This window comes from Mus pahari, chromosome 19 (genome assembly GCF_900095145.1).
Source record: "Mus pahari chromosome 19, PAHARI_EIJ_v1.1, whole genome shotgun sequence".
Classification (NCBI taxonomy): Eukaryota; Metazoa; Chordata; class Mammalia; order Rodentia; family Muridae; genus Mus; species Mus pahari.
In genome coordinates this window covers 19,831,620-19,845,761 of record NC_034608.1, presented here as the reverse complement: position 1 = coordinate 19,845,761, position 14,142 = coordinate 19,831,620, and positions in this window count along the sequence as shown.

Sequence of the window (14,142 nt, the reverse complement as noted above, 5' to 3'; positions counted from 1 at the left end):
CTTTAAAAGCCCTCAGTTAAAATGAAAAATGAAATTTAGGGCCTAGGATTCATGTAACTTATGAGTTGTTTTGTTGTTTTGTGAGCTTAGAAGCCTGAGGCTGGGAATTTAAGGTCCAAATGTAAGACATAAAGGGTTCCTTTGATGTAAACTTAAGGTTAAAAATTGCCCAGGCGGGCCCAGGCTGCCTTGAAACTAAAATCAATTTGCCACAAAGATAAGAGAAAGAAATGCAGGAACTGAGTTATCTTGGTTGACTCAACTGCCTTCCCCTGCAAATTAAAAGAAAGCTTAAAGTGCCTGAAGTTGTAAATTACCCAGATGCATGGTCATCCCTGATAAGCCCCGGGCTTTGGAACTATTCTGCTAATTTGCTATGTTTAAATGAACCAATCGCATGTAACCGTACCAATTCTCCCCCCCCCCTTACCCTATAAAGATCCCTAGCTCTTGGGCCTTGTGGTCGACTTCCTCTGTCTCCTGAGTGAGATATGAGTCGAACCGGAGCTCCACCAATATAAGTGCCTCGCGCGGTTGCATCAAGAAGGCCTGTCTGTCGAATTCCTGGGGCACCCTGACTCCCGTGACCTGAGGACCCGAGGGAGTTCCTCTCAAGGGGGTCCTACAGTACACACGATGACTGGTAGGGATGTAAATTCGTTCAGCCTCTATGGAAGTCAATATAGAGAGGTTTCTCGAAAGCCTAAAACTAGAACCATCATATGGCCCAGCTATGGGTGTACATCCAGAGGACCACGTAGATGCCAAACATCTGCACAGAGTGCAGAATCACTCAATATAGCCACCTTACAGAACAAGCCCAACCATCCCTCTGCAGACGAATGGGAAGATAAAATGTGGTATATATGGGGTCGATTTTATCCATCCATGAAAACAAAATGTGGCAGAGATGTGACTCGAGATGGTCATAATCAGGCGAAACAAGTCAGAGACCGGCAAACACTACTCATTTGTGGATCCTTGATTTTTATATAGATAACATGAAGTCATAGGACGTGAAAGTGCAGGGTAGCCTGGGGAATGAACAGGAAGGAAAGGGGGTGGAGTCACTGTGGTCAAAGTACAGGGCACAGGTGTATGACACACTCTCGTAACTCATCACTGTGGGCCTCAGACAGACCCCGGGTGAAGAGAGTACCAGGGCGTGCTGTGAGCGTGCGGTGAGGCATGATGTCTTCTTGCTTGGTGAAAGAGCAGATTTGAGCAGTTAAAACAAGCTCTTTACAAGTAAAAGTTTGTCAAACCTAGCTGTATCCCCGTTGCTTGGACAAAATACTTAACAGGCACAGTTAGGGAGGGAGGGCTTGTTTGACTCATAGTTTGAAGGCACAGTCCATAGTAAAGCAGGCCACGACTTTAACTCGGGGTTAAGCTATTTTTTGTTACTGGTGTCACTGTGGCATGCATTTGAGTGTCCCGTCGTAGCCCGAGATGGTCTTGATAGCTGAGGGTCACCCCCACTTCCCAAGAGCTAGAGTTACAGGCGTGTGCCAACCTGTCAGCTGTGGATGAGAGAGAATCCACAAGGTCCCGCCCCCAGAGGAAGAGCTACTGACAATCACTGGCTGTTGAGGAGGACCCGTTTCCTTCTGAGATGAGGGCCCCTTCTCTCCTCACCCCCATAGGTTACTGAATCCCAAGCAGTCAGCCTTAGATTCAGGTACATATGTATGCTCAACACTGGTGGACCCTGCTGTATTTATTTATGCATACATAACAATAATAAAGACATCTTGGATTTGAGAGTTAAGGGGTGGGGGATGGGAGGAACTGGACCAGTCTTGCTCAGGCAGCAAAGCTGTTGAGATGTCATGGGTGCAGTGTCCCTGTCATGTCTAAAAAACACTATCTTGAAGCAAGTGCCCTTGTCTTCTGGCCCTTGCCATCTTTCTGCCCTCTTTTCTGCAGTGCCCTCTGAGCTGTAGGTGTAGGAGTTGTGTTGTAACTGTATCACTTGGAGATGGAAGCCCGTGATCCTGTATACCCTGCATTCTGAGCAGTCTTGAACTCCGAGATAGTCTATCTGCTGCAGCTTCTCCGATGAGGGGGGAGAGCTACACTGGTATGCAGGCTCCATCTTTGTTTTATATTTGAGACAGTGTTTCTTTATGTAGCATTTGTTTGCCTGGAACTAGCCATGTAGACCAGGCTGGCCTCAAACTCAACGGAGATCTACCTACCTCTGCCTCTCAAGTGCTGGGGTTAAAGGTGTGCATCACACCTGGCCAGGATCATTTGAGGGTCCTTGAACGAGCTACAACACTCGATATGAGAGAGACTAGTTTCTTTGTCCTCTCCCCCCCCCAAAATCATTGTATCCTATTTTGTGCCTTGTGCATGGGGGCAAGTGCGGGGCCTCCAAGTCTCATCCCGAGCCCCTCCCACATTAATGTGAGCACTTGTTGGTCCCTGCATACCTGTTGTTAGCATAGCAGCAGCCTGAGTGGGCTTTAAAGATCTCCTGCAATAATTTTCTTTTTGTCATTGTAGTTGAGAAAACATTAAAAAGGTAAAGTCTGCCAAATACCCCCTGGAGTTCTCAATTATCCCTAAAGGCTGCTGCTTTGATGAATATGCATGAGTGAAGATAATAATAAATTTGCATACAAGAGCTTGAGTTCCCTGAGGGGCAGTTGTGGTTTCCTTCCTTTCCTTAGAGCAGCTGTGTTGTTGTTTATTTAAATTTTGGGGACAAAGTCTCAAGTATCCAAGGCTGGCCTTGAACTCACTGTGTAGCCTAGGATGCCCTTCTGCCTCCTGGCTCAACCTCCAGAGTGCTGGGAGCACAGGCATGCACTCACAGGCTTGATGCATGTGCTCAGAACCAAACTCACAGCTTTCTGCACGCAGGCAAGCACTTTACTTGCTCAGCCTCATCCCCAGTCCCCAGATCTTTGCTTCAGATTCAAGCACACACAGATAGGATTGCTTCTGTTCATGGGAGGGATGCACATCCACAAAGGAAAGAGAGCTGGAGCACTGTTTCACTGCCACTGTTAGAGTCCTCTGAGCAGTACCAGAATCGCCAGTATGATCTTGTTGGTCTACTGACTTGTAGAATAAAAAGCAAAGACATCTCATTGTATGGAGAAACACACTGGTTTCCTATAAAAAGGCCACTTTGGGCTCTGTGAGATCAGCCAACTAGAAAGTAGAGAGTGTTTCTACCAACAAGCAAGCAGACAATAGGTTAGACATTCAAACATTAAACTGAAATTAAATTTGACACGTCCAGGAGGCTCTTGGCTAAAAGAAACTGGGGCTTCATGGGGAAAGGGCTTTCACGCAAGGATGAGGACTAAGTTTGCATTCCCAGAGCCCACATAAAGCCAGATATGGTATTGCACACCTATAATCACAGTGCTCCCTGGATCGCGGTGCTCCCCAGATCACAGTGTACCCGGGATCATAGTGCTTCCAGGGCTACCTGGGAGGCAGAGACGGAAGAATTCCTTAAAGCCCCAGGGCCTGCTAGCTTGGCATAGCAGAGGCTAACAGCAAAGAGACCCTGTGCCAACACGAGAGGAGGCGAGGACATGATACTGGCCTCTGGCTTCCACATACATGCTGTGGTATTTGTAGACATGAAGATGTGTGTGTGCATGCAGCGTTGCTTTTGCAAACAAAGCTGACTTTTCATGTGGGCCCACAGATAACCAACGGGTAACAGAACCCAGGCAGGACTAGCCGAGTGTCTGTTGGCGAATCAGCCTTGGAGTGTTTGTACAGCACCGATAACTCCCCTTTCAAGGCCAAAGGCACTGAGATAGTAGGATTTCTTTTTGACATTTCCCAGGGTCATTGTCGTTGTCAGATTACTGTCTGCTTTTATAGCCTGATGTTTGAGACCTCTGGAATGGTGTCCAGCAGTCTCCGGTCACCTTCTTAAACCTATCAGGAACATCAAGTCTTCTAGGCAGCTCTCCCCATGATGAGGTTGTCACTGGAAAACAGTCATCTTGTGGGAACCGAATCACCTCAAACAACAGTCCCCAGAGCCTTGCAGAATCAGAGTAGAAATAATGACCAATGAAGCCACAGTGTGACCCAGAGCCCTTGTTCCAACCTTCTTCCCCCCCCCCNCCCCCCCCCCCCAGTATGTAGCCCTGGGTAGCAAGCTAAGGAGACCAGGCTAGCCTGGATCTAGCAGGGACCCACCTGTCTCTGTCTCTGATGTGCTGGGATTAAAGGCGTACAGTACCATACCTGTTTCAGTCTTTTTAAAGATTATGTCCATTTCCCTGACGACTGCACTAAGGACATTGGGTCCCCCTTTGTGTTCCCAATATAGCTGTCTTGAGTGAATTTGTTTTCTGCTTTTCCCCATTTTGGGGTTTGATTTCGGGAGTGTGTGGCCAGACTTGATTTCTTAGAATGACAAGTCAGGCTTTCTGTGTTTTAGGGCTCTCACATAGCTGCTTCCTGTCAAGGCCAGTCTGGGGTTGGGGCCAGGGCCTTGGAGTGAAGGTTTAGGTTCATGGGCACAGTCTGGAGTTATCAGTCAAAAGGCTGTGTGTGCAGTCTGTGGCACACTTGACAGATCCTGTTTGAAACATTAAGATCACAGCATCTGGGGCTCAATGTCAGCAATGAGTTAGGAAAGTCTCCTAATCAAGCCACCTGCCTCATTGGGACTGATTTCAATGATCACTCTGTCTTCTGTCTGTTTTCACTCTTACCACTAGATATTTTTACCTTGTGAAGGACATGGCATTTTTTTTTTCTCTCTTTTTCAGATTTGGAGTCAAGATAGGAGACGAAAGGTGTTATCTTCAGAAAGGAACAGTTTTGAACTAAATCCAAAGGGACAACAAAGAAAATAAAGTCCTTGGCCGTGAGACACCCACCTTCAGAAATAATGGGAAGAGCTAAGGCAAATCCAGAAGAGTACAGAAACGAATGCACTCACCTCACAGTAATCCTTAATGGGGTGAAGTCCTCTGTGAAGAGGGGGTGTGGGAAGGTTGTGGCTGTGACGCAAAGCTTGTCCACGTGGAGACTCAGAGGCAAAACACACGTTAAAAGTAAGGACCATGGGAAGAATTCTTAAAGTTCTTTAAGAATTCTTACAACTTATTCCTCGTCCATGATTTCATACTGGTAAAAGTCTCAGGAACATAGTGGGGAAAGACCTTTGGCCGCATCTGTCATCTGATTAGCAGAAAGTGCATATTGATTTGAAAGAAAAACCTTAGGGATGTAAGGAATGTGGAGAGGTCCATTGTGGGGCCTCAGCCCTTGCTAAGTGAAGATGAACTAATTCACCCAGGTGAGAACCTCATCAGTACAAAGAATGTGGGCCAGACTTCCATTACAGCAACCGATTTTCAGGGCATTGGGAAACCCATACCAGCGAGAGAACTTATGATTGTGGAACTGTGGGGCACAGCTTTTTGTTGGAGTCATCAACTCCATTACCATCCTGCAGTTCACAGCAGAAAGAAAACCTATGAATGGATTTAAGGGACTTGTTAGACCACAGAAAGTCCACATTAGTGAAAAACTCTATGAAAGGCAAGACTGGGTGGGGCTTTAGTAGCTACCATTGCCTTATGTGACACCACTTCATACCAGTGAGAGACCCTATAAATGTAAGGACCATGGGAAGACCTTTGATTATAGATCAAGCCTCACCCCATGTAGAAGAACTCACAGTGGTGAGAAACCACACCGCTGTGAAGAACTTGGGAGAGGTTTCAGTCTTACTGGTCATCTTACTCAACAAGGGAAAACCCACACTCATGAAAAGCTCTTCAGGTGAGAAGCTCTCTGAATGTGAAGACCGAAGACCGTGAGGAGGCTTTGGGTGGTGACTGTCAACTTGTCTGGGGGAAGGTCATCAATGTGAGGGACGTGGGGAGATCTCTACCCTAGCCTCACGCTTGGATCCACTTGACAGAACTGATGGTAATAAACCCTATGGCTATAAAGATGCAGGCAAGGCTTTCCACAGACATCTGACTCGGATGAGAACATAGACGCTGGTGAACCTGTAGCTAAATAGACATGAGTCAGCTAGGAAGTCAGCTCCACTCTCCTTCCTTCCAACCGTTTCCCAGGTAACACAACAAATGGAAGCATCAAATCGTCTCCTAACGACTTAAATTGTCCTGTAGAAATTATAGGTATCTGGGTTTTGTTGAGGTCATTAAGGAAAACCTACTTCCTCCTGTAGCTGTGCGTAGAGACCTGACATTTCAAACTACATAGTATGTGTGCCCGCCCCGGGTGATTGCTCTCTTTTTAAAACCTTTTTCCTCCCTGAAGGCCCCTCCCCTCAGTGCTCAGTACAGTCGCAGAGCGAGTTGGCACTGCCTTGCTGCTTCTCTAACTCAAAAGAAGTGAAACTTTGCTGATGTTATTTCTCCGCCAGCGAAATGAGACAATTCAAGCCAGGTGGGAGTACATAAGGGAAGTCTTTACTGGGAAGCGGATCTCCTGCCTGTTCATTGGTTACCCCCCCGCCCCAAAACAAACAACAACAACAACAACAACAACAACAACAACAACAAAACGAGGCCCGGGAAGTCGCCATGGGGAGGGGAGCCAGAGTGGAGGGGGAAGAGAGAGACATACAGTGCGTGCACTTGGGGAGAGAAAATGCAGAGAGAAGGAGAGAAGAGGAGAGAGAACCTAACATGTCTAGATTGTATAGACAGAGCCTCAAGGGGAGAAGCCCAGCCCCTGGACTGGAAAGTTCACGGTAGAGGGCGGGGTATGCCAAGTAGAGAACTGAGGGATGCTGGGAGAACCTGGAGGCCAGGTCCGCTTTAGTATGTCAAATATGCATCTCAGCCCCTTGTCTTGGGTCTGAATCTCAACTTTGCCTGTTTTCCTTCTTTACAACTTTTTCTTCCAAATTCTGGCTGAGGCATGGGCGTGGGCGTGCTTTTCCAAACAGCCTAAAGGCTTTTTTGAAGTGCCTGCATCCTTACCTTCCCACCCCCACCACCCACAAAGCTGCTTGCCACACCCCTGCCAGCTTTCTCTGGCTCTAACACTGAAAGGTGTGACTTTCTCTTTCCCTCATCAAGATTCCCATTGTCCCTGCCTAGTTTTCTCCCAGATTCTAAAAAACTCTCCTCAAGCTTCCTTCTGAGTCCATTTTAAAATTATTTTATTAGCAAGCATGCAAAAAAAAAAAAAAAAAAAAAAAAGCAAGTCCAAGGGACACAAAAGGAGCCCATGGTTTTCCTGGTAACAAGGTTCACTCCTCCAGACTTTCCCATGTCCTGGGTGTGCTATGCCAGAAACAGACGTACCTGTATCTCTTTCCGTGCCACCATCCATTGAGTAACACGTTGACAAGCTTTAGCAAGTCAAGGGTGGCAGCTTGCCAGGTAACCCCGTCCACCTTGCTAATCTGGCAAATTCAGGTTTATTTGGTTCAGTTTTAATTGCTAGTACTAAGATTGAATAATTCATAATATAATAACCTTCAGGGTTCAGGAGTCTCTCCACAAACCACATGAACGCTGATCTCAGTGAGACGGAGGTGGTTTATTGAGTACACACCTAAAGACTGACCAGAGCAGGGCTGGTGAGATGGCTCAGTAGGTAAGAGCACCAGATTGCTCTTCCGATAGGTCCTGAGTTCAAATCCCAGCAACCACACGGTGGCTCACAACCATCCGTAACAAGATCTGACTCCCTCTTCTGGAGTGTCTGAAGACAGCTACAGTGTACTTACATATAATAAATAAATAAATCTTTAAAAAAATAATAAAAAAAAAAGACTGACCAGAGCAACAGTTCATGCTCAAGAGCTTAAAGCTGCGCTGGACAGCTCTCAGGGCCCCGCTGGACAGCTCTCAGGGCCCCGCTGGACAGCTCTCAGGGCCAGCTTATAAAGGCTACAACCACAAAAGCTACAATGAGCTTCCACTCACCTGCTGGAAGCGCTCCGCGGTGGTCAGCTCTGACTCAAGTCACTGTACACACAACCGTACACATCACATCTGACTTCTTACAGACTTTGGGAGGTGGCAGAAAGTTTTGTATCACGTGATTTAGTACAGGATCGTGTCAGTCGACCGTGCAGTAGTCTTCCTGGGCATGAGTCCATGCAGGCTTGTATAAATTTTTTGTACTCAGTCCAGCTCCAATATCTCATTTATTACTATTATTTGTTTCTTAGTTTACGCAGAGCACTTTTAAAATGTATTTTCACTTGTGAGTATGTATATTTCTCTGTGTGCCTCTTGTGCCATAGAGGCCAGAAGGCAGATCTCCTGGTGCTGGAGTTAAAGGCAGTTGTGAGCTGCTGCCACACACGGGTACTGGGACCCAAACTCCAGGAGCTTTTAACTGCTGAGTATCTCTCTGGCCCTGAGATCTCTTTTCTTTTCTTTTCTTTTCTTTTCTTTTCTTTTCTTTTCTTTCCTTTCCTTTCCTTTCCTTTCCTTTCCTTTCCTTTCCTTTCCTTTTCTTTTCTTTTCTTTTCTTTTCTTTTCTTTTCTTTTCTTTTCTTTTCTGTTTCTTTTAAAAATTTATTTATCTATTCATTTATTTATTTTATGTATATGAGTACTCTGAAGTGGTCTTCAGACACAACAGTGGGCATCGAATCCCATTACAGATGGTTGTGAGCCACCATGTGGTTGCCGGGAATTGAACTCAGGACCTCTGGGAGAACAGTCAGTGCTCTTAACTGCTGAGCCATCTCTCCAGGCTCCCCCCAACCCCCAACATCTCTTCATACTTATTTCCTTCTCCTTTCACAAAACTGTGTATTAGTCAGGGTTCTCTAGTCATAGAATGAATCTATATGTATTTTACAGGCTGTGGTCAGGCTAGTCCAACAATGGCTGTCTGTCAACAGAAAGTCCAACAATGCAGTAGTTGTTCAGCGCACAAGGCTGGCGGTCTCAGTGTATGCAGACTCCTGAAGAAGTCGGTTCCAATGCCAGTGAAGGAATGGGCTTGCCAGTGAGCATGAGAGCACTCGAGAAAAAGGACAATAGCCTCCTCCTCCCATGCCCTTTGTATAGGCTGCCAGCAGAAGGCGTGGTTCAGATTACGGGTGGCTCCTCTCACTTTAAGGTTTGGATTAAAAGTTGGTCTTCAGCCAGGCGTGGTGGCGCACGCCTTTGATCCCAGCACTCAGGAGGCAGAGGCAGGCAGATTTCTGAGTTCGAGGCCAGCCTGGTCTACAAAGTGAGATCCAGGATATCCAGGGCTATACAGAGAAACCCTGTCTCAAAAAAAAAAAAAAAAAAAAAAAAAAAAAAAAAGAACTTTAGGAGTGGTGAGATGGCTCAGTGGGTAAGAGCACCCGACTGCTCTTCCGAAGGTCCGGAGTTCAAATCCCAGCAACCACATGGTGGCTCACAACCATCCGTAACAAGATCTGACTCCCTCTTCTGGAGTGTCTGAAGACAGCTACAGTGTGCTTACATATAATAAATAAATAAATCTTAAAAAAAAAAGTTGGTCTTCTTGCTGCCCTGTGGCTCTCAGCCTTTAACCTCAGCACTTGGGGAGGCAGAGGCAGGTAGATCTCTGCGAGTTTGAGACCAGCCTGATCTACAGAGTGAGTTCCAGGATGGCCAGGGCTACACAGAGAAATCCTGTCTGGGAAGAAAGAAAAAAGTTGGTCTTCTCACTTCTGTAGGCTTAGATGTTTTGTTTTGTTTTTTGTTTTTTGTTTTTTGTTGTTTTTTTTTTAATTTCTTTTTTTCTTTTCTTTTCATCTTTTTGGCTTAGATGTTTTTAAAATCTACTTCTAATATGCTTTTTTTTTTTTTTAAATGCTCTAACCTCCCCTTTAGCCCACCACCCAGCAGAGGCAGTGGAAAGGAACAGTTAATGGAGTAAAGGAAGATGTGGTCCTGTTTAGAAAAAGGTTTTTGGAGCAAATCCAATTTGCATGGTCAGGATATCAGCAGTTTGGCTCACATAAATTAGCAGTGGCAGTTCGATCCACTCACAAACACCATTTACAAATCAGTAACAGCCGGTTGATCCAGAAGAAACCTTGAGGTCCTGCCAATTGGAATGAGTCTGAGGAAGCAGCCAGAAGCCACAGGATTCCACAAGAAGTTCTCTGGTGGCATTACTGTCTATGAAGTCATGACAAACAATGACCAGCAAAGAATGGTAATCAATACCACACAGCATCACCCACTGTCTGTTGGGCTATATTTATACCCTTTCCAAACATCACGTGTTCTCTCAAGTGTCTGCTATAGTAAAACATCACATGCCCCTTTTCAGGCAGCTTCCAGAAAAACACCACATGTCGGTTCTCAGCAAAACATCCTCCCATGAGACAGTAAAAACATCACATGATACAACTGAGTCTCCAAAGAAACCAACAATTTTTACTTCATACTTCAAATGATTCAGTTGAGAAAAAAAAATCCCAGCCAGATGGTGGTAGCACACACCTTTAATCCTACATTTTGGAGGCAGAGGCAGGTGGAACTCTGTGAGTTCCAGGCCAGCCTGGTCTACAGAGCAAGTGCCAAGACAGTCAGGGCTATATAGAAAAACCCTGTTTCAACAAACAAAACAAAACAAAACAAACAAGAGAGAAAGGAAGGAAGGAAGGAAGGAAGGAAGGAAGGAAGGAAGGAAGGAAGGAAGGAAGGAAGGAAGGAAGGAAGAACTCCCTCACAGGTATACCCAGCAACCTTGGGTTTTCACCAATTCCGGATGCAGTCAGATTTATAACCAAAAATAGCTGTCATGGTGAGTAAAGCAGAAAAATGAGAAAAGGGAAATTGGTTCATTCAGACACAACCTGGTTAATTTGTTTCTTGTGTTTTTGAGACATGTGCTCCATATGTAACTGGTGGTTTGAATGAGAATGGTCCCATAGGCTCATCATGGATTTTAATGCTTAGTCACCAAGGAGTGGAAGTGTTTGAGGATTAGGATTGGGAGGTGTGGCCTTGTGGAGGAAGTGTATCACTGAGGGTGGGCTTTGGGAGTTAAAAGCCCATTCCAGCCCCCACATTCCTCTGTCTGTTACCTACGGATCAGGTATATGACTGTCAGCTCCAGTACTGTGCTTGTCTGCTTTCTACAACTAAGGACTCTTGCTTCAGCCTCTGGAGTACACAAGTTTCTACCACGCCCAGCTTCCACCTGTTAATTCAAAGGAGAATTGTAAGCTGGCGGAGAAAGAGCCTTACAGAGAATTCCAGACGATTCCATGGGAAAGTTCTAAGGGAAAAACTAAAGTATAATCGGCATGTTTGGTGGGATTTCGGCTGCTGTTGGGCTAGAAACAAAGCCAATGGGGAAGGAACCGCTACTGGGCATGAGGTTGCCTGTGCAGTCTCTAGCTACTTTGAATGGGCTTCTGCCTCTAGGAATCCTGGGAGTTGTAGTTCTGGAGGACGTTTCCGGACATTGCTCCTGAAGAGGTTGGAGTCCTGCGACTGCGTTTCTGCAAGGAAGGTGTGTGAGGGTGGACTTGAGGACCTCACGACCTCTCTTGATTTCCCTCACTTGGTTACAGGATGAGCGAGGACTTCTTCCGGGTCACTGAACTGAACCAGTGTTGCTGATGTTGCGGGCTGGGACACTGGCGGCTGCTCCCTTCTGATTGGGGGAAAGTTTAGCAATTCTTTGGGCTCGGCTGGAGGAAGACTTGGACTTGCCCCCGTTTGCGGGTTGCCAAGCCCACCTTTTCTCACCCTTTCACACTCTGCCTCCGAATAAGAATCGTTTTGTGCCTTAGTTTCCCCTCGTGCAAAAGGGACTATTTTGAGGACCTATACTATATATTTGGTTTTAGAATCAATTATAAAGTACAAGTAAAATGCATGCGTCCATATACATACATATATATGTGTGCAATAAATACATATTATATATGCAATATATCGCATATTATATAATACAATATACATAGTATTTGAGATATATATATAAGATTTATTTATTTATTATATGTAAGTACACTGTAGCTGTCTTCAGACACTCCAGAAGAGGGCATCAGATCTTGTTACGGATGGTTGTGAGCCACCATGTGGTTGCTGGGATTTGAATTCAGGACCTTCGAAAGAGCAGTCGGGTGCTCTTACCCACTGAGCCATCTCACCAGCCCTGTTACTCTCATTTTTATGTAGTGTGTGTTTGCATGTGAGTGTGATGTGTGTGATGTGTGAGGTGCGTAAGATTGTGTAAATGTGTCTGAGCATGAAGAAAGGGGTGATGCATGTATGTTTGAGTGTGCATGATGTGTGTGAGTTATGTGTGTAGGGGTGGTACATGTGTGATGTATGGATGTGTCTGTGTGTTGGGGTGGTGTATGTGTGTATAGGGGTGGTGTGTGTGTGTATGTATGTATACAGACGCGGTGCATGTGTGTGGAGACCACCCTCTGTCTTCTGAGACAGGCTCACTGACCCTGGGACTCACCCATTCTGTAAGACTAGCTGATCATTGAGCTGCAGGGAGCCCCCATTCAGGATATTTAGTCAGTAGGACTTCAAATTAATTGTGTCTATATGTGAAAACCGAGAGGAACTTTTCTGTTCGTTTGTTAGGGCTGCCATTCAAAAGCATGATAGATCAGATGGCTTAACAATCCGTGTGTGTGTGTGTGTGCGCGCGCGCACGAGAGTGTTTATAGCCTGGGAAGGCCTCAAACTCTTTATGTAGTCCAGCCTACCCTATACAGCGAGACCTAGTCTCAAAACAAAACAAAACAAAACTTGAAGTTAGAAAAATGAATGGGCCGGGCGTGGTGGCACACGCCTTTAATCCCAGCACTTGGGAAGCAGAGGCAGGCAGATTTCTGAGTTCGAGGTCAGCCTGGTCTACAGAGTGAGTTCCAGGACAGCCAGGGCTACACAGAGAAACCCTGTCTCAAAAAAAAAAAAAAAAAGAAAGAAAGAAAGAAAGAAAGAAAGAAAGAAAAGAAAAGAAAAGAAAAGAAAAGAAAAGAAAAGAAAAGAAAAGAAAAGAAAAGAAAAGAAAGAAAAGAAAAGAAAGAAAGAAAAATGAATGGCTTCCTTTGCTCTTCTGGTATTGTACCTGTCACTAATATGTGACTTGTTTCTTTGTATTTATTTATTATTCTCTCTCCTGTTAGGTCGCAGGGACCTGTGTTTCATAGCCCCCATTATGTTCTTCTCAGAGTGACCAGCAGTGGACCTGCAAGGACTTATCCAATGAGTAAGTGTGACTCATGTAGCCAGTGTGAGTCAGGTGCCCAGAACATGGTTAAACCACAAAACAGGCATGAACTATGTTCCTCATCTTACTTTTATTTGTTACGTTATCGAGTCCATTAACATTATTGAAAATTGATGTACACTTATTGTGGTGGTTTAAATAGGTTTGGCCCCCACAGATTCATGTGTTTGAATGCTTAGCCTTAGGGAATGGCACTAATCAGAGTTGTAGCTTTATTGGAGGAGGTGTGGCCTTGTCGGAGGAAGTACATCACTGTGTTGGTGGGCTTTGAGGTCTCCTAGTGCTCAGGCTCCACCCAGTGTGGAATCAGTCTCCCCCTTGATGCCTTCCAATTAAGATGTAAAACTCTTGACTCCTCCAGCATCAAGTGTGCCTGTGCATTGCCCACCATGATGATAACGGACTGAACCTCCTAAACTGTAAGCCAGCCCCAATTAAATGTGGTCATTTATAAGAGTTGTTATGGTCATGGTGTCTCTTCCCAGCAATAAAACCCTACCTAAGACAGTTATGATCTTGGACAAGAGAGAGTTAAGTGGGAATGGCTTGTGACTTTTAAAACCTCAGCGGTCTTTCCCCAGCGATAGATACACTTCCTCCAGCAAGCCTCACCTCCTAATCCACGAGGCTTCTGGGGACGCACCAGCCACACTGCTCCCAGCAGTGAGTGTCTTGTGTTGAGCCATCTCTCCAGCTCCCTCACGGTTCTGTCACCTTCTAAACCACCGGCTCCTGTCCCTTGCTCCTGTATGTGTGAGATCACGACTCCTGTTTGTTTTTGTCTTGAAAGGCCTGTGGTGTGAGAGCTGGGCGTCGGGATCCCGCCTGTCTCCACCTTACTTGTCCATGGGCGCAACACCTGCCATCTTTAGTTTTTGACAGCTCCCTAAAATACCTGAAGGGTGTTTTGTACCTTTATACCTAAAATACCTAAACGTACATGTGTCCATTAGTGCCTGTCACAGGGTT